This window comes from Oncorhynchus nerka, linkage group LG18, assembly GCF_034236695.1.
Source record: "Oncorhynchus nerka isolate Pitt River linkage group LG18, Oner_Uvic_2.0, whole genome shotgun sequence".
NCBI lineage: Eukaryota > Metazoa > Chordata > Actinopteri > Salmoniformes > Salmonidae > Oncorhynchus > Oncorhynchus nerka.
In genome coordinates, this window is record NC_088413.1 from 33729796 (window position 1) to 33751813 (window position 22018).

A 22018-nucleotide genomic window follows, 5' to 3' on the forward strand; every position below is an offset into this window, starting at 1 on the left:
TCCCATGTGTTTTATTCAGCTTCACCAAAAGGTCCTGTTCATTCGGTACGGAACGGAAGAAAACTGAGAAAAAAAATGAAACAGGGAGGGAATACCTGAACTTTTTGTCTTCTGTTGCAAAATGTTTTATGAAATATTTGCCGTAATGAACACGACCCAGGACTTCACACCAACACCCCCTGTCAGATGGTGCACTGTAGTGTAGTTTAGTCACACGTCTAATTTTACCGCCCTCTTCACCCACCTCTCCCCTCCACACCTTGCTCTCTGGGAGACTTGTGCACACACACACACACACACACACACACACACACACACACACACACACACACACACACACACACACACACACACACACACACACACACACACAGCCTGTGACAAATACATGGATGCCTGCTGTTGAATTTGAGATGGACAGCATGCCAGGTAGTGCCAGGGCAGAACAGAATAGGGTGGCACAGATAGACCCAGAAGCCATCGGCATGGGGCACAAAACAAGCACCGGTTGGTGAGGGTACAACCTTAACAGTTGAAGTTGCTGGCTAACTGCTTGGGGTTAGTGCTGTGCATCTCTTTTTTCCATTTCCGAAATAAATATACATTCCTGCAACCCGCCTCACCCAACGTGGTATGGATCAGCTATTTTTTTAACCTAGCTCTGAAGAAACCGCCATCAGACCTAGCCAGCTAATTAGCTACTAGCTATTTAGTCATTGTTTGCCTCTGCTAGTGGTCTTTACCTTTAGCTCGGACTCCTGCCACTTTAACCTGGATAGCCCAGATAATATCTGCCAGTCTGCACAGCGCGATACCAGCCCTGAGCATATTGCTCTTTTCCACTACATCACCAGACTCCTGCCGCAAGCTCTGGACCATTACATCGGATCTTCGCAGCTAGCTAGTTGCTACCGATGAGCTATTTGTGGCTAACGCCCTTGTCCAGCATGCACCAGCTCGCCCCGAGCTAGGCCCATCTCCCGGCTAGCAAACAAAGTACACCAACTACAACACTTCTCTTGCCAATTTGCCTGGACACTTTGTTGACACGGAGCCCCGCCAATCCATCATGACTGGACTGCTGGTCTGCTGACATAACTCGAAAGATTTGCTCTCAACCGGCCTCTGCGTCGTGGATTTTGGGTGATGATCCATCTGCTAGCCCCGGCCTGCTAGCTCCCTGAACGCTGTGTCTCCCGCTCGCTCAACATAGTGATTGACTACCGAACTGTTCCCTGTTTCATCTAGTGCTGCTCATTGGACCCTATGATCACTCAGCTACACAGCCGATGCCTGCTGGATTGTCCATTAACACGAACCGGAACCCCCAACAGAAGCTAGCCAGCTAACTAGCTACTAGTCAGTTAGCCACTGCTTGTGGTCATCAGCTAACCTTAGCCCAGTCAACTCCTGACAGTCTGCAGAACGCGATTCAACCCAGAGCATACCGGACTGCTTTTTCTCCACCAAATCTCCATATCTTCGGATTCCTACCTCAAGCTCTGAACCTTTTCATCTGGATCAGCGCAAATAGCTAGCTGCTATCCGAGCGGCTACTCCTGCCAGGGAGAGAGCAGCTCTATTCAGCTAGAGCCAGAGCTACGCTATGAAAAAGGCTGCCAGGGAGAGAGCAGCTCTATTCAGCTAGAGCCAGAGCTACGCTATGAAAAAGGCTGCCAGGGAGAGAGCAGCTCTATTCAGCTAGAGCCAGAGCTACGCTATGAAAAAGGCTGCCAGGGAGAGAGCAGCTCTATTCAGCTAGAGCCAGAGCAACGTTAGGGAACAAGCCAGGCATAGGCCTACAGTGGTGTTGGTACCAGGTAGAATTCTACATGGGTCATTTATTTTAAGGTATTTTGACCGAAAGGAAATCAGAATGGGGATGGATACAGGCAGGTTGGAGAAACAGTGGGAAGGGTGGACGCTGGGATTTACCCTTGTCTCTGCTGGGAAGCAGTATGAGTCGGGCCAAGTGTTACAACAGCTCTGCACGGCAATTACATTTTAAACTGCCCTCTACCACTGTCTATGCAGCTTTGCAGATGGCTGCAGGTGATGAACAATGCAATTTAGTTTGTACTAAAGCACCTTAGGTCTTAATTCCTGGCTTTGGGGATTTAAAATGTACTCTTAATAACCGACACGATTTAAATCATTAAAAATGACCCAGCGGCTTACGCTTATGTCAACTGGAAAAGGGGGATGGGGAGCAGAAGCAAGAGAGGTGGTGTGAAAAATTGAGAGTGGGGGGGCGGGCGTGAAGAGAGGGAGGGTGGAGAGAGAGAAAAAAGAAAGACACTGGGTTAAGGGAGGAAAAGAGAGAGCGAGAGAGGAAGATAAAAAACATATGTGAGAAGAGACAGAGGTGTTCAAAAGGTAAACGAGGGAGAGAGACAAATACAAGTATGGCAGACGGAAGAGGAGAGACGAAGAGGTATGAAATGAAATAAAACTGGGTAAAATACCCACCACAATCAATGTCTTCTGTGCGATTTTTGGAGACAGTTGAGTCTTACAGCATACATTTGTAGGATTGGGAGTTCAAACATTCCTTTCTCCTCTCTTTTTCTCCTTCTTTGGTATCAACATTCCCTCAGTTAAAAAGAGATCAAAATCTGGTCGCACCATGACCAAAAAGGGATGGATTCCCTGAAGCGGAATGAAAAGGAGGAAAAATGCTATGAATGATGGATTTCTTCTCAGAACGAGCTTTCGCATTCCAAACGGAATGAGCTCGGAATCTGTTAGGAGGAACCGATTTGACTGTTATGTAAATTCCAGCATCTCGGTTAAAAGTATTAAGACATCAAAAAAAGGCAACTGTTCTGAACCCACAGAGTGATAAAAGAGAATAAATATCACTCCTCTTTCGCCTCCTCCGCTGAATGAATACCCCTCCTCCTTTTAGACAGTTTCTAGCCAACAGGCTTTGATAGAGCTTAATAATTGCTGTAACGGATGTCGTCTGGAGATAGAGAGGAGGACCAAGGTGCAGCGTGGTAAGTGTTCATATTAAAACGGTTTTAATGAACACTGAAACAAAACACGACAAACGAACAGTCCTGAACGGTGCAACAAAACACAGAACATAAAATAAACACCCACAAAACACAGGTGGAAAAAGGCTACTTAAGTATGATCCTCAATCAGAGACAACTAACGACACCTGCCTCTTATTGAGAACCATACTAGGCCGAACACAGAACCCAAACATAGAAAAACAAACATAGACTGCCCACCCCAACTCACACCCTGACCATATAAACAAAGACAAAAACAAAGGAACTAAGGTCAGAATGTGACAATTGCATTAAATCCCAGAGCTAATGCCTAGTCTTTAGCTCAGCAGGGTAACACTGAGTGGTAACTAAACACGGTGGTATGCAGGTGACCTGGGTTTGAACCCACACTCTTAGAACAGTTGTTTTAAAAACAACAGACGCTGTGCTATTTTCTTAACATATCCGTGTGTCTAGTTAGGGACGATGGATGTTGTGTTACTTTTAACACAATAACCTGTGTTGGCACATTTAACACGTGATGTTGTCATGTTAAAAGTAACACAGCATGTGTTGTCCCTAACTAGACGTCGCCCACAGACGTCAGTTCAACGTTTAGTTTGTTTAGTTGGTTGGATTTAACATGAAATCAACAAAAAAAGGTCACCAAGTCATTGAATTTAGGTTAACATTTGGGTGAAAAAAAAGACAAAGCCTTTTTATTTTTTTTGTATTTTTTATTTATTTAACTAGGCAAGTCAGTTAAGAACAAATTCTTCTTTACAATGACGGCCGACTCCGACCAAACCCCGACGACGCTGGGTCAACTGTGCGCCGCCCTATGGGACTCCCAATCACGGCCAGATGTGATACAGCCTTGATTATTTTTTAGCAAATCCAATCCGTTTAACGTTATCACATAGATTTTTCAGGTTGAAATAACGTGGAAACAATGTTGATTCAAGCCATTTTTGCCCAATGGGAGGGTGTGTGTCAAACTATGTTTTTTCTTTTCTTTTTTCTTTACACATATCGTGTTATATTCCACTGTGTAGAAAAATGATAGCCATTTATTAAATTAAAAGGTGGACTCAGTGAAATGACTTTGCCACGATCAGCACCGCAGATATTGAGATAAGCGAGATGCAAGATTTCACTCTCACACAGCCCATGTGCACGAGATTGCTTCACACTGTTTACAACGTGGTAGCCAGGACACCAAAACAGTGGAGAAATTGAGCCTTGCTCTTCAACGCTAGCCAGTCAGATATGCAGTCCAGAGAGACCAACTCAGACACTTTTGTACCTGGGATACAGGACAATGGACTGAAATTGGATAGGGTATGATAAGTTGCAAACCCAGTATGGGAGCTTGGCCAGTGACTGATAGGTTGCTGGCTCGGGTCCCCGTTTTGACCTTGTGCGAGATCTGTCGATGTGCCCTTGAGCAGGGCGTTGACCCTGGTTGCTTCTGTGGCTCTGGATGGGAGTCTGTTAGTTGACTGAATGTAATGTAAATGTTGAGTGGCTTCACTGCAAGTAGATTGCATGTTTTAATATTACACACACACACACACACACACACACACACACACACACACACACACACACACACACACACACACACACACACACACACACACACACACACACACACACACACACACACACACACACACACACGTGTTAGCCTCACATTTATGAGAGTATATCGGTGTTGGTCGAACAGTCCAACCAAGCTAGCCGTTCCACAACATGTCTTTTCTAAGAGTGCAGGCAGTCACAAGTGCACCTGGCAGTCATGCCGGACAGATCTTCACAATGGAAGGCCAGGTTCACAATGGAAGGCCAGGTCAGTGGAACAACCTGTCAGGGTTTGGCCATGTCTGCAGAAACACACTCAGGAAGACAACCATGCACTCAGGTGTTCAGAATAAGCAACTGCATGCCATTTTGTTCTGGTGAGTGACAAGTCCACAGTGTGTGAACCCAGAGAGCAGGATGACATGTACTCTGTGCCAACCATGAGTCAGAAGTGTTGTTCTGCGTCACAACTCTTATATAACCTCACAGAGGAAGTTAGTGTGTTGACAATGGTTCCACTGCCAGCAAACTCAACAGAATAGTCTCCTGGTTGACCAACCCAAAGGACATCAAGACAAATAGGAAAAGAGAGAGGAAAACAAATGCCATTCTAAACTTCATTCAATAATGACAGAGGCATATCGTTTCCCCCTGTGCATCGCTTTATTATAAAAATGTCAGATCAGTGCAGATAAAGGAAAGGAGGCGAGGAAAGGAGGCCACTCTCCACTAATTGAGACGCAGCCGTTAATGTCACCAGGTTGACTGGGACTGATGGAAAGCTTCCTTCCCCTCACTGCATCTCTAACAGCTGACTGCACATGTCAAGTCATGACTTCCCCGGTGCTCAAATGACACATGGCAGTTTTTACCCACAGGGGCCATAGCAGCGGTCGCCCTCGAGTCACTCTGTGTTGATTGAGAGTGTGTGTGTGTGTGTGTGTGTGAGTGTGTGTGTGAGTGTGTGTGTGTGTGTGTGTGTGTGTGTGTGTGTGAGTGTGTGTGTGTGGGGGGTGTTAGTGTGTGTGTGTGTGTGTGTGTGTGTGTGTGTGTGTGTGTGTGTGTGTGAGTGTGTGTGTGGGGGGGGTGTTAGTGTGTGTGTTGATCAGTTTTATATAACATGTGTTCTGTTGGACATGTTGTTTACGACTCTAGACAGACATCTGTCTGTGTAGTCTGAAACACACGGCTCAGCCTTACAAATTAACCAAGAAGTTAATCTTGACATCTAGCCACTTAGCTAGCAAGTTAGCAAACCAAATGCCTAGCTAGAGCCCTGAGCTGGAGATAATTTTATTGACACATCTTAGATAGTTAACATATAGTTAATGTTTTGGGCACCCCCATTTTTTGTTGATGAAGGTATTGAAAAACATGCCATCTGTATTTCAAAATACCCCGGTATACAGTGCAGTATATACGGTATACCGCCCAAGCCTAGCTTGGGACTCACAGATTGTCAAAATCATAGTAAACTGTATCTTCCATGTCCAATTGCCTACTCTATTTGACTTAGGAAAACAAAACATTTCAGCAGTATATATACATCATCATTTGTATATTAACTGTAAAACTTTAAAATAATAGTTTTTTTTTCACTGACATAAAATGTTAAGTTATGTCAACTCAGGGAATCAAGTTGAGTCTGACAGAACTAGGTAACAACATATGTGTTACATTGTAATGTACATGTTCGTACAACTGAAAGAGATCTAATTTTTCAGCAAAATAATGTTGCTGTATAGTCAGTCAAAGACTACTAGACTATTATCTCTGCCTACATGGGCATTTTATCTACAGGGTTAATGATTCATGTTTGACGACAGTCCCTGTCCGTGATACAGTATTTGCATAATCAAATTCAAACACCAAAATGCAAATGGCCACGGCTGCTCTCATGACTCACCTCAGTACCTGACAGATAAGAGAGGCCAACATATTCTTCCTTGATATTTACAAACCCCACTATTCCTCTCCTATGTAGCTCAGTAGACGAGCATGGTGCTTCTCACGTCAGGATCGTGGGTTCAATTCCAGCTGGGGGCTACCCATACAAAAATGTTTGCACGCACCACTTTGGATGTGTCTGCTAAATGGCATATTATTACAAACCAAATCTGTACAGGTCAGGATATTGTCATGTAACCCGATCAATGTACAGTATAAACAATAAGCAAATCAACTGCATCACACGTACAATCATCAATGGTGGTTTTGTCCAGGGGTTCCGCTTTTTGGCAGAGCAGAGATGTCCAATAATAAAATACTACAAAAGTAATGTACAATGTAGGGTACAGGGTGCCATTTGACTTACTAATGACATTGATACACATATTCAGTATATTTGACCCATAAAACCCACAACCCTGGTGTTACCCTTCTCCAACACCATGTTTTAACTACCATCTGCCGACTCCAATGAGATGTCCAGGCATCAAGCCCCAACCCAGCTGGTGGATAGACTCTGCCAAGCAGGCCGGCGAGCTAAGGGCACTAAGAATTAAAATCTCCTTGGCCTCGGTGCACTAAAGCTGAGTGTAATCGTCTCCTGATAAAGCCACTTAAACCAAAGCTAGTTGCTTGGTGCTAATGCCCAGTACTCACCACCACCACCAACACCACTCACTATCACCACCACCAGTCACTATCACCAGTCACTATCACCACCACCACCACCACTCACTATCACCACCACCAGTCACTATCACCACTCACTATCACCACAACCACCACCACTCATTATTACCACCACCACTCACTATCACCACCACCACCACTCATTATTACCACCACCAGTCACTATCACCACCACCAGTCACTATCACCACCACCACCACTCATTATTACCACCACCAGTCACTATCACCACCACCAGTCACTATCATCACCACCACCACCACCAATTATTACCACCACCAGTCACTATCACCACCACCACTCACTATCACCGCCACCAGTCACTTTCACCACCACCACCACTCATTATTACCACCACCAGTCACTATCACCACCACCAGTCACTATCACCACCACCATCACTCATTATTACCACCACCAGTCACTATCACCACCACCAGTCACTATCACCGCCACCAGTCACTATCACCACCACCAGTCACTATCACCGCCACCAGTCACTATCACCACCACCATCACTCATTATTACCACCACCAGTCACTATCACCACCACCAGTCACTATCACCGCCACCAGTCACTATCACCACCACCAGTCACTATCACCACCACTCATAATTACCACCACAAGTCACTATCACCACCACCAGTCACTATCACCACCACTCACTATCACCACCACCACCACCAGTCACTATCACCACCAGTCACTATCACCACCACCACCACTCACTATCACCACCACCACCACTCACTATCATCACCACCACTCACTATCACCACTCACTATCACCACCACCACTCTGTCAGCCCAACAGACGCAGCCAATAGAGCCTAGAATATGCAGTGTGTGTGTGTGAGGTGTGTGCGAGGAAATACAGAAACATGCACACACAATCACATGCACTTACTGACAAACACACACGCACACACACATCTGTCAGAGCTCAGAATCGGAGAGCCTGTGAATGAATGGAAAGGAGATTTTTGCTGAGGGTTTACTGTAATGTCATGACATTAGTAGTGCTGTAGATCCATGGTACTGATCCCAGTTCAGTATTGATGTCATGCAGCACTGATAACAGATTGATTTGTCAGCCAGGGTGGGACTGAGCTCTCAAATTATTACATTATTACTTGCAGTACAGTACAGAGGCGATATCCCAGTACTGTAGAGCTACACTGCTGATCCCAGTTCAGTATTGATGTAATCTTATTACATTACATTACAGCGCAGTGCAGAGGGGATAGCCTAGTGGAGCCACGCTGCTGATCCCAGTTCAGTTGATGTTCTGTCAGCCCCCGGGGCTTTAGAGTGAGAAGAGACCTGACTCAGCACCCGGGCAGAGATGGACTGTCCATAGGGAAATTCTGGCAAATGCCAGATGGGCTGGTCCATATATAGCCCAGTAGGTCTGTCTAAGTTTGTGTTTTCACGCAGAAATAACATTATTCGGCTAGTAATGGAGTCTAATAATAAGGAGAAAAGAAATGGGCAAGAGTGGGTCCCTCAGGGACAAATGTTGGGCCAGTGTGTTAGAAATGCCAGGGCCTATTTCTGGTCCCAGTCTGTCCCTGACTACAAGCCAATAATGAGAAACACACACCATCAGCCATTGTTCAAAAGCACTTACGCCACTGACTTCATTGATTATAGCAGTGCCTGCTGGCTACTGTATATGCAGTAGGACCTCTTTGATTAGGGTTGATAGCGGATTGGAAGGAAATGATAATGAAGATTCAATACTTTGACCTAAATTGTAAGATGTATATGATGTAATATTGACGTATTTCAAAAAAAATCTAATTAGTCACAACTACACAGTATAAAAAATGGATTAAAATTATTTCAGATTTTTGAATATTTAAAGTCACTATATAGCATAAAAAGTTGCAATATTTGTATATGGCTATAATCCATTTTCCAGCATGTAATGCCCTTTTTGAGTCCTTGTCACTATGACTAATGGCTATGTCATGCAGTGTGGTTCTGGTCACGACCATGTGTTTGGATGATTCCAAAAGGGCCGCATACTTCCTTTATAGTGCACTAATTTTGAACAGGGCCCATAGTGCACTGCTTTTGACCTGGTCTAAGGTAATGCATTACATAGAGACTAGGGTGTCATTTGGGACGCAAGGGGTGTCCTTGACTTTCTGATCCAGTACTACCCAGGCGGTGTCCCAAATGGCACCCTATTCCCTACATAGTGCACTACTTTTGGCCAGGGCTCGTATGTAGGGAGTAGGGTGCAATGGGGGACGCAATCAGAATGTGTTCTGGATCCCACCGCTGCCACCTGCCTGTGTCTGACCTCTAAACATCATCTGTCAGCAAATGAGGAGGGGGAGATGTACTGCAGTGATTTTTTTTCCCTCTTTCTCTCACACGGTCTCTGTTCCCATGTGTCTCTATATCTTTCTCTATTTTAGCCTTCTCTCTTTTCCTCTCCTCTCCTGGGTCACCTTTCCCTCGCTCCTTCTTCTCTCCTTCCCCTTTCTATCATCTCTTGCTCTCGCCCTCCCTCTTTCTCTCTCTGTCTCTGTCTCTGTCTTTCCACACCCCTCTGTCTCTATCTTCCACTCTCTATTTCTCGCACTACTACCCTCTCTCTTTCCTCTCATCTCCTGCTTGCTCTCTCTCTCCTCCCTCTTCTTTTACCCTCTCTACCCTCCTCCTCGACCCACACTTTTTGCATTCACTCTCTCTTTCCTCTGCTGCTTCTCCTCTGTTATCCCACCTCCCCTTTTCTCTCATCTCATCCCTTTCTCTCCCTCTCTCCTCCTCCCTCTCTCTCTCTCTCCCTGTCTCCTGTGAGCGGTCACAGAGTTCATTGCTCCAATAACCAATGGTCCAGGGTCAGATTTTTTGGTATCCTCCTTATGGTTAACCCTGATTTGGGATTGGGAAATCTGTTGAAGGCTCTAATAACCTCAGCTGTTCTGCCCATTAGGAGCCCTTGTTGCAACTCTCAGTTCAATTACCATGTTTATGTAGAAATTATACTGTATGCTAACATAATGTGACTTCCCATAAGAAGATAAGAGCATGTATTTTTGATTGCTATTTAACTACATTTGCTCATCCGATGTAATGTTCCTAATCCAATTGCAAAGGTTTTTTTCAGACACAGATGTAGGATCATTAATTTGAGCCAGTTTTCTATGACAGGAACATAATCCTGCAGCAACAGGAAATGTGAATTATTATGTGGATTATAATTCATGGACATTTTTGTCAAGTCTGAAATCAATGTGGTAATTACAAACTTCAGAAGGCTTTTTAAACCTCAAATACACCAAAAGTTTTAAACTTACCGTCATTTGCGTGGTATCCCAGCACCTGAGAGATGCAGTCACCAACTGACAGAGTGGGGATTTGTACTAGGTTGAGGAGGTCAGGAGCGTGACACACACACAGATGCTCAATGGTGGATCCACCATTCCCCTCAGCTGACCCTTCTGCATGAGTGCACTCAAACACACACACACACACACACACACACACACACACACACACACACACACACACACACACACACACACACACACACACACACACACACACACACACACACACACACACACACACACACACACACACACACACACACACACACACACACAAACGCAAACACCCACACGCATGCACACACACTAACCTCTGTCACAGTATCCAGAACATATTATGCCTGTCAGAAAGTAGTACGATTGGGCTTACTCCTTTTCCCTCAAGTCCCTGCTCACTGGCTCCAGTGCAAGGCATCTCACTCCTGTAGGCATTTCAGATCCGCATTGGAATCCTGTCAGTTTCCCCTCTCTCTCTCTCTCTCTCTCTCTCTCTCTCTCTGTCTCCCTCTCTACTCTTTTTTTCTCTCACTGTCAGTGTCTCTCTATGTGCCTCTGTCTTCTTTTCTGCTTCCCTCTCCTCTCTCCGACTCCCTGTCCATCTTTTTAGGCATCTGCCTCCCTCTCTCCTCTTTGTCCCACTTTCAGTTTCTTTCTCTCTCTCTCGCGCTCTGTCTCCCTATCCACCTCTAAATCCCCACTCTCCTTTCTTCCCATCTCTCTATCCCCGGAACTATCTTGCACAGTTATAGAAACCTGTCTCAGGATTGCTAGTATTACAACAACCAACCTCAGTTTTCTAAAGCTGAGCCTCACTACTGCACCATGGCTGCAAGGTACTGTCCTGTATCCACAGGGTATGAGACTCCATGGCTACAAGGTACTGTCCTGTATCCACAGGGTATGAGACGCCATGGCTACAAGGTACTGTCCTGTATCCACAGGGTATGAGACGCCATGGCTACAAGGTACTGTCCTGTATCCACAGGGTATGAGACGCCATGGCTACAAGGTACTGTCCTGTATCCACAGGGTATGAGACGCCATGGCTGCAAGGTACTGTCCTGTATCCACAGGGTATGAGACCCCATGGACCCTGGTCAAAAGTAGTGCACTATATAGGGAACAGGGTATCATTTGGGATGCAGCCATAGAGCGGCTCAATAGACTGGCAATCCATCTTATTGCGACAGTGGAGGCTGCTGAGGGGAGGACGGCTCATAATAGTGGCTGGAATGGAGTATTGGGACTGGAATGGCGTGAATAGAATGGAGTCAAACACATAAAAACCAGGTGTTTGATACCATTCCATTTGCCCCGTTCCAGCCATTGCTATGAGCCGTTCTCCCCTCAGCAACCTCCACTGTATTGCGGGTAATGCTGATAGTGTAAGTGAGAGTGTTTGATGAGACATGCATTCGAGTGTGTAATTACACATTTTGAATTACATGAATTTGTCCAACACTTGTTGCTGTAATAACATTTGATTTACTTTACACATCAGGGAGACAAATGTTAATGATACCGGAATCCTAGAAGGGGTAACCATGGTTCTTATTAACCTTGAACCAATAAAATAAAGTATTTACCCCAAGACCTGAAAATGTTCAGTATGTGAAACACCTGCATTGACCTATGGTCCGATTGTGGTCCGCTTTTCAGCAACTCACGGCAGGGTTAATTCCATGCCACGGCAAGACGTACTGCAACAAGAATTGAAATGAAATGAAATGATTCTACGGAAATGAGTATTCACTTCCTGAAATGAACTGAATTTAAATGGGATTGAGCCAAACACTGGTGGACTACACACCAGTACAGGCTAACACTTCAAGACCTCCAAGATATGTCCATCAGGTTGGATATAACTGCTTGAAATCACACAAAACAAATCCCTAAATGAACCAATAGTGTGATTGTGTCGACGCTTTCCTGGTAGCCTGTACATCAACACAGTTAGATAGTGTGATTATATTTATGATTCTCCTTCACAGTAAAATGACTCAAAGGTTCCTGAAAGAGAGAGAGAGAGAGAGAGAGTGTGTGTTTTGACAAAAGGTCACGGTAGGGTCACAGCTCTGAGTGAAAGGTCTCATGGGAGAGATAGAGTGAAAGAGGAATGAAAGGGGGGCTCATAAAGAGAGAGGGAACATAAGCAGGCTCAGCTCTCCTGAGACAGATGGGGGCAGATTATGTTATCTGCTTAATAATGTAGCAGGTATACAAGTGTTGCCGTACACATTAATAAGTGAGGGAACTCAGAGGCTGTTTCGGAAGGCACTTGAAGGGAGGTATTCCTCTCATAGACATTTCTAAAGGAATTATTTGTACAATAAATTATATAGAAATGTTTTTAATCTCAATAGCATTTCTCAAACTCAAATGAAATAAAATAGTGATTATAATATTATACTATTGTTGGTTGTGCATGTATGGAATGTAATGCAATGCATTTCAATATAAAACCTTTTAAAATGAAGAACAAAACTCCAACTAAATGACTTGTTTATGTTCAATAAGTAAGGCGGGTTACAGTAGTGTTACAGTAGTGTAACTACAGTAGCATACTAATAAGTAAGGCGGGTTACAGTAGTGTTACAGTAGTGTAACTACAGTAGCATACTAATAAGTAAGGCGGGTTACAGTAGTGTTACAGTAGTGTAACTACAGTAGCATACTAATAAGTAAGGCGGATTACAGTAGTGTTACAGTAGTGTAACTACAGTAGCATACTAATAAGTAAGGCGGATTACAGTAGTGTTACAGTAGTGTAATTACAGTAGCATACTAATAAGTAAGGTGGATTACAGTAGTGTTACAGTAGTGTAATTACAGTAGCTTACTAATATGTAAGGCGGATTACAGTAGTGTTACAGTAGTGTAATTACAGTAGCGTACTAATACGTAAGGTGGATAACACTAGTGTTCTTGGTTTCAGCGTGCACATTAGTAACAGACATACTGGAGGAGAAAGTTGAGCTATACACAACTAATAAGTCGAGCAAAAGCACTGACGTTGAATTAACAGGGATTTATGAATCCCACTGCAACACCGTTAAACTTCATAAAACGTTCACAAACAAGCTACTGCTCGGCTCCGCCATATCTTTTGAATTGGTACCTTGCCAGGATCTAATAACCACATTGCGATCAATAAATAAATCCCGAAAGTCCGATCAAGTGCAATCCCGGGACTTGGTGCTTACAACAGCACTAACTTCATCCGCCGATCCAATATGCTTTGAAATTACAACCCTCAGGTCTAGATGATAATAACAAAGGTTATTTTTGTGTTAAGATTAGTATTGACAGAGAATGACTATGTGGTTTTCGTAATTTACAGATGATGCCATCTCTATTGCACTCCACACTGCCCTTTCCCACCTGGTAGTGGAGCAGGTTGAGAGCTTCAAGTTCCTTGGTGTCCACATAACCAATGAACTATGTGAGAATGCTATTCATTGACTACAGCCCAACGTTCAACACCATAGTGCCCTCAAAGCTCATCACTAAGCTAAGGATCCTGGGACTAAATACCTCTCTTTGCAACTGGATCCTGGACTTACTGGCGGGCCGCCCCCAAGTGTTGAGGGTAGGTAGCAACACATCTGCCATGCTGATCCTCGACACTAGAGCCCCTCAGGGGTGCGTGCTCAGTCCCCTCCTGTACTCCCTGTTCACCCACTACTGGATGGCCAGGCACGACTCCAACACCATCATTACGTTTGCAGATGACACAACAGTGGTAGGCCTGATCACCGACAATGACGAGACAGCCTATAGGGAGGAGGTCAGATACCTGGCCGGGTGGTGCCAGAATAACAACCTATCCCTCAACGTAATCAAGACAAAGGAGTTGATTGTGGACTACAAGAAAAGGAGGACCGAGCACGCCCCCATTCTCATCGACGGGGCTGTAGTGGAGCAGGTTGAGAGCTTCAAATTCCTTGGTGTCCACATCACCAATGAACTAGAATGGTCCAAACACACTAAGACAGTTGTGAAGAGGGCACAACAAAACAGATTCCCCCTCAGGAGACTGAAACGATTTAGCATGGGTCCTCAGATGGGTCCTTAAATTGTTAATTGCTACCTTTACACAACTTGGGATACGTCTCCCTTACAATCTAGGATGCTTTTAATCTCAATGGCATCAGTCATCCTCTTATATCAATGAGGACTATGTTGCTGAAATAAAACACTAATAGCAGTTCACAGTGTGTCTAAAGCTGTGGGCTAGTCACATAATATGTTATGTGTCTCCCCACTGGAGACCGGGGTTCAATCCCCACGTCTACCCTTCTGACTTTATCTTCCTTCCTACACTACACTTGTCTCAATACAGTATAAAAATATAATGAAAAATATAATAGGAAAGTGGAATTCCTGTCTTACACGCACTATAGTGCCAGGCTAGCATATTGAACATCCTGTCACTCTGTCACTCGGTATTACAGTAATGCTTTAGACTGGTGAGCTTTATATGGCCGAGGGATTGATCCGTGATTGGCCCTGCGACCGCAAGGCACTGAAGAGCTGGAGTGGAAAGACTGCAGACTGACAGCACAGTTGGTGCCGCCCCCCCGTCATGTACTCCCTGCAGCCACTGAGATCAATAGAGAGATACAGATGGTTGGGGATGAGAGAGGGGCAGACAGAGGAGGAGGAGAAAGGTGTGTGTGTGTGTACCCAGACTGTATCACATCCAGCCGTGATTGGGAGTCCCATAGGGCAACAATTTGCCCGGGTTTGGCCGGTGTAGGCCGTCATTGTAAATAAGAATTAGTTCTTAACTGACTTGCCTAGTTAAATAAAGGTTAAGTGTGTGTGAGTATGTGGAGAGAGACAGAGAGAGAGAGAGACAGAGAGAGAGACAGAGAGAGAGACAGAGAGAGAGACAGAGACAGAGAGAGACAGAGAGAGAGACAGAGACAGAGACAGAGAGAGAGAGAGAGAGAGAGAGAGAGAGAGAGAGAGAGAGAGAGAGAGAGAAATAAGGCCATTACATGTAAGACTTTCTGAGGAAATGATACTCATAGATACAATCAGAGCATGTAAACTGATACCTTCACCTTCCCCATCATTCCCACTGGACGTGATCAACTCATTCTTCAATTACCAAAGACAAGATTCAAAGTGAGTTGTAATGAACTTCATCCTCATCATTACAGACTTCATATTCCCAAATATCAATAAGGGAAAGTGATAACCAGTTCGAGTTTGAGCAAATAGAGCCCCACAGCTTCCTCATCCTCTGATGTATTCTCCGGAACTGTAAAGCGTGCTCTGTCAATTAGCTATGTTCGCACAGGTCCTGTCAGCGCAGCCCTTTGCCTGCTGTTGTTGCCAGGTAACGACACAACGGCGAATCATAGGGCTGTAATTTCACACGGGAAGCTCCCAGACAGCTCTGCAATTAACATGCGTCAAAGTAATTTATTGCCAGACTGGAACTCTTCCGATATGCACACTTAAAGGGGAAATCTGCATTTCATACAATAACAAAGTGCCAACACTGAGGGGTTAGCGGGAGAAATGTAAGTACTCTCATACACAAAGCTTTGGACAGAAGGACTGATCATCCAATTATACTTTGAACCATGTTTTGAAGCTTTACAGTTGTATTGTTTATAAACAGGTCAGTTAAACAGGCTCACATTTTGGGTTCTAATGCTGTACAGCAGTTTAACTAAGACCATGAGACATTTGTAAGTTATATTCCTCAAGGATCAACGGGTATATATCCAAAAGTTGATGTATCAATCACAGATACAGAAGTTATCATATCGTATGCTCAGTACTTTGGAACACAAGGGTTTCCTTTCCTTATTTGGCTTGTTTCTGAAGCAACAATGCGATGAGTAAATAAGTGAATCAATACAGTCTAGAATCTATAGGTCTACATCTCTTATGGCCTCTGTGGCAATGGTTGTCAGCAGGATATACACATTTGTGTTCCAGACTAGCCGATTTAGACATATTTGACAGAACATACAGAGCTCCATGTATGTGTGTGTAAATACATGAAATATGTATGTGATTAAATATTAGGTACGCGGGAGACGAGGGAGTCTTAGTTAGATGCGGGAGCGGAGGGAGTCCTAACTAGACGCGGGAGCGGAGGGAGTCCTAGCTAGACGCGGGAGAGGAGGGAGTCCTAGTTAGATGCGGGAGTGGAGGGAGTCCTAGCTAGATGTGGGAGCGGAGGCCTAGCTAGACGCGGGAGCGGAGGGAGTCCTAGCTAGACGCGGGAGCGGAGGGAGTCCTAGCTAGACGTGGGAGCGGAGGCCTAGCTAGACGCGGGAGCGGAGGGAGACCTAGCTCGACGCGGGAGCGGAGGGAGTCCTAGCTAGACGTGGGAGCGGAGGGAGTCCTAGCTAGATGTGGGAGCGGAGGCCTAGCTAGACACGGGAGCGGAGGGAGTCCTAGCTAGACGCGGGAGCGGAGGGAGTCCTAGCTAGATGTGGGAGCGGAGGCCTAGCTAGACACGGGAGCGGAGGGAGTCCTAGCTAGACGCGGGAGCGGAGGGAGTCCTAGCTAGATGTGGGAGCGGAGGCCTAGCTAGACACGGGAGCGGAGGGAGTCCTAGCTAGACGCGGGAGCGGAGGGAGTCCTAGCTAGACGCGGGAGTCCTAGCTAGATGCGGGAGCGGAGGGAGTCCTAGCTAGACGCGGGAGCGGAGGGAGTCCTAGCTAGACGCGGGAGTCCTAGCTAGATGCGGGAGCGGAGGGAGTCCTAGCTAGACGCGGCTAGCGGAGGGAGTCCTAGCTAGACGCGGGAGCGGAGGGAGTCCTAGCTAGACGCGGGAGTGGAGGGAGTCCTAGCTAGACGCGGGAGTGGAGGGAGTCCTAGCTAGACGCGGGAGCGGAGGGAGTCCTAGCTAGACACAGGAGCGGTACAGTCTTTTGACCATCCATCCATCCATCCATCCATCCATCCATCCATACATACATACATACATACATACATACATACATACATACATACATACATACATACAAATAAACCATATTATTTTTCATTTCAAGTAATCTATGCTTTAAGTTGATTGGATATGTTTTGTTGTTGTTAGATTTTTTTTTTTTTTTTGCACCTTATCCCTGGATCTCATTTGATGTTTTTGGCGTTTGGCTTTTGGGAACTTCGAATGTGGACTGTATTTGTCCGAAACAGCCCCGCTTCAGGCTTGGTCAGTGGCTTTGGTCAATTGGTAAGGGAGCCACTACATGTACTAACCCTTCTAATATACCTGATTCAAAAAGTCAGGGTCTTGATGGTTAGTTGAATCGCGTGTGTTTGTGCTGGACTATAACAAAATGTCCCTAATTGAATGTCAATGTTCCAGAATGGATGGGGCTGAAAACCACTTGCCTATAGAACCTTGGTGATTACAGCTCTAAGACAGGGCAAAGCGAAGGTGTGCTCACTTCGCCAATTGAGTAAGAGAAGTGGATACCATAGTTGACTTTCCTATAAATCACTAGATTTGACTCCATCCTGTGGGGAATGGATTAGCTCGAGGAGTGAGATTGTATTGCTTCTTGTCGACACAATGCCTCTGATTCAGATGGCAATAAAAAACATTGGGTTCTGTAAATTCACTGTGGTTCACTTTCACTTCCTGGTCAGCAATATAGAAAGAAATCCAGAACGTTTGGTAGCCAAACGAACCCCTCAAATGTCATGATTTAGTGTATATTCAACTGAAATAACATTATCCATATTAGTCAGTGTGAAGGGGTATGTGAAAGTGCCACAGAAAAGTTACGTTTTTTAAAGTAAATGTCAAACTATGACAAACCACAAAGCAGAAATGAGTTGTGTGTGTGTGTACCAAACTATGACAAACCACAAAGCAGAAATTAGTTGTGTGTGTGTGTACCAAACTATGACAAACCACAAAGCAGAAATGAGTTGTGTGTGTACCAAACTATGACAAACCACAAAGCAGAAATGAGTTGTGTGTGTGTTTTTTACTACTTAGATTCAGATCAATTCATAGCCATGCTGATTTTGGAATAAATTGTGGAATTTTGTCTTACTCTACACTTCAAAGGGATAAACTGCTATTTTAGGCACTAAGGGTGGAATCCCGATACAAAAATAATGAACCAACATTCAAATAGACATAGGGAAATGGTAGACTGTTGTAATGGAACAGTTTCTCTTGTTTACATAATTCATTAGAGGTTCTGTAATTAAGTAGTTTTCTTTTGGTATGTGTACTTGACTATTTATAATTTTGACAACTTTTACTTCACTACATTCTTAAATAACGTACTTTTTACTCCGTACATTTTCCCTTACACCCAAAAGTACATTTTGAATGCTTAGCAGGACAGAAACATCCCTTATCAAGAGAACATCGCTGGAACACCTACTGCTCTGATTTGGCGGACTCACTAAACACACATGCTTTGTTTGCAAATGATGTCTGAGTGTTGGAGTGTGCCTCCTGTAAATTCATATAACAAGAAAAGCGTGGCGTATTGTTTGCTTTATATAAGGAATTTGATAAAAAAATAAATACGTACATATATTTACAACCAAATACGTTCAGACTTTTACTCATAGTATTTTACTGGGTGACTTTGACTTTTGCGTGAGTCCTTTTCTATTACGCAACCTACTTATTTTATTAATAAATTTACACATTTTCCAAAGAGGAACTTATTGCTTGATCACTATCGCCATCTCCTGGACAAAAGCCAGTATGTTTAGAAATGGTCTGTTTAGTGAGCTTTGCAGTTATCACAAGTCTGAAAAAGTCCTTGACATTAAGTTCTGAAAAATATTAAAACTGCAGTCTGCAATTGGTCCATTTTTGGACTTAGATTTAATAAATGCCATTATAGTTTGGGTTCAGTTGAACTAAGGTCACTAAGGTCATTTACATATTCTTCAAGAAGGAAGATATCTTGGACCTCCTTTTTTGATATTTTCAGTGGTATTTATTGTTAACAAACACTCCCCCGTAAAGAAAATGAGAATTTATACAATTTTGACGTGATCTTGCAGATCACTGACTGGCTCTCGTTCAGGCAAATGAGAAATAAGTGCACTCAGGCTATCCGGAAGGCCAAAGTTAGTTACTTTAAGGAGCAGTTCTCTCTCTGTGGGTCTAACCCCAAGAAGTTCTGGAAAAAAGTTAAAGTCCTGGAGAATAAACGCTCCTCCTCACAGCTGCCAGTGTCCCTTAAAGTTGAGGATGTGGTTGTTACTGACAAGAAGCACATGGCTGAGCTCTTTAATCACCACTTCATTAAGTCAGGATTCCTATTTGACTCAGCCATGCCTCCTTCCCCGTCTAACATTTCCTAATCTCCCACCCCTTCTAATGCGATTATCCCTGATGCTTTTCCCTCTTCTTCCCCTGCCCCACTACAAAGTTTCTCCCTGCAGGCAGTCACTGAGTCCAAGGTACTAAAGGAGCTTCTTAAACTTGACCCCCAAAAAACATCTGGGTCAGATGGTTTAGACCCTTTAAGGTTGCTGCCCCTATCATCGCTAAGACTGTCTCCAATCTTTTGAACCGGTCTCATCTTTCTGGGGAGGTTCCCATTGCTTGGAAGGCAGCCACGGTTTGCCCTTTATTTAAAGGGGGAGATCAAGCTGTTCCTAACTGTTTCAGGCCTATTTCTATTTTGCCCTGTTTATCAAACGTGTTGGGAAAAACTTGTCAATAATCAACTGACTGGCTTTCTTGATGTCTATAGTATTCTCTCTGGTATACAATCTGGTTTCTGCTCAGGTTATGGATGTGTCACTGCAACCTTAAATGTCCTCAATGATGTCACCATTGCCCTTAACTCTAAGTGCTGCTATTTTTATTGACTTGGCCAAAGCTTTTGATACGATAGACCATTCCATTCTTGTGGGCTGGCTAAGGAGTATTTGCGTCTCTGAGGAGTCTTTGGCTTGGTTTGCATACTACCTCTCTCAGAGTGCAGTGTATAAAGTCAGAACATCTGCCTGTCACCAAAGGAGCACCCCAAGTCTCGATCCTAGGCCCCACACTCTTCTCAATTTACATCAACAACATAGCTCAGGCAATAGGAAGCTCTCTCATCCATTTATATGCAGATGATACAGTCGTATAATCAGCTGGCCCCTCTCCGGATTTTGTGTTAAATGCTCCACAACAAAGCTTCCTTAGTGTCCAACAAGCTTTCTCTACCCTTAACCTTGTGCTAAACACCTCCAAAACAAAGATCATGTGGTTTGGTAAGAACAATGCCCTTCCCCACAGGTGTTATTACTACCTCTGAGGGTTTAGAGCTTGAGGTAGTCACCTCATACAAGTACTTAGGAGTATGGCTAGACGGTACACTGTCCTTCTCTCAACACATATCAAAGCTGCAGGCCAAAGTTAAATCTAGACTTGGTTTCTTCTATCGTAATCGCTCCTTTTTCACCCCAGCTGCCAAACGAACCCTGATTCAGATGACCATCCTACCCATGCTAGATTATGAAGACATAATTTATAGATCAGTAGGTAAGGGTGCTCTCGAGCGGCTAGATGTTCTTTACAATTCGGCCATTAGATTTGTCACCAATGCTCCTTATAGGACACATCACTGCACTCTATATTCCTCTGTAAACTGGTCATCTCTGTATACCTGTCGCAAGACAGGTTGATGTTTATTTATAAAACCCTCTGAGGCCTCACCTCCCCCCTATCTGAGATATCTACTGCAGACCTCATCCTCCACACACAACACCCGTTCTGCAAGTCACATTCTGTTAAAGGTCCCCAAAGCACACACATCCCTGGGTCGCTTGTCTTTTCAGTTCGCTGCAGCTAGCGACTGGAACGAGCTGCAACAAACATTCAAACTGGACAGTTTTATCTCCATCTCTTCATTCAAAGACTCAATCATGGACACTCTTACTGACAGTTGTGGCTGCTTTGCGTGATGTGTTGTTGTCTCTACCTTCTTTGTGCTGTTGTCCGTGCCCAATAATGTACCATGTGTTGTGTTGCCACCATGTTGTTGTCATGTTGTGCTGCTACCATGCTGTATTGTCATGTGTTGCTGCCTTGCTATGTTGTTGTCTTAGTTCTCTGTTTATGCAGTGTTGTCTATCTTGTCATGATGTGTGTTTTGTCATATATCTGAGAGAGGCTATTTGGTAGGCAGTCATTATAAATAAGATTTTGTTCTTAACTGACTTGTCTAGTTAATAATGAATATAATTCATTTGAAAGTAAACAAATGCACCAATCGCAGACTAGCTTTAATTTATGTATTGATGTTTTTTTTTAATCAAAAGGCAAAAAGCTAAGCTAGTGGGGGAAGTCTGTGAAAGTGGCACCTAGACAGTTTTTCAATTTCACCAAGACTCTTGTGGAATGGATGAGTATAGAAAGGGGTGCACATGTTTCACTAGGCTAGTGTTTCACTATAGGCTAGTGTTTCACTAGGCTAGTGTTTCACTATAGGCTAGTGT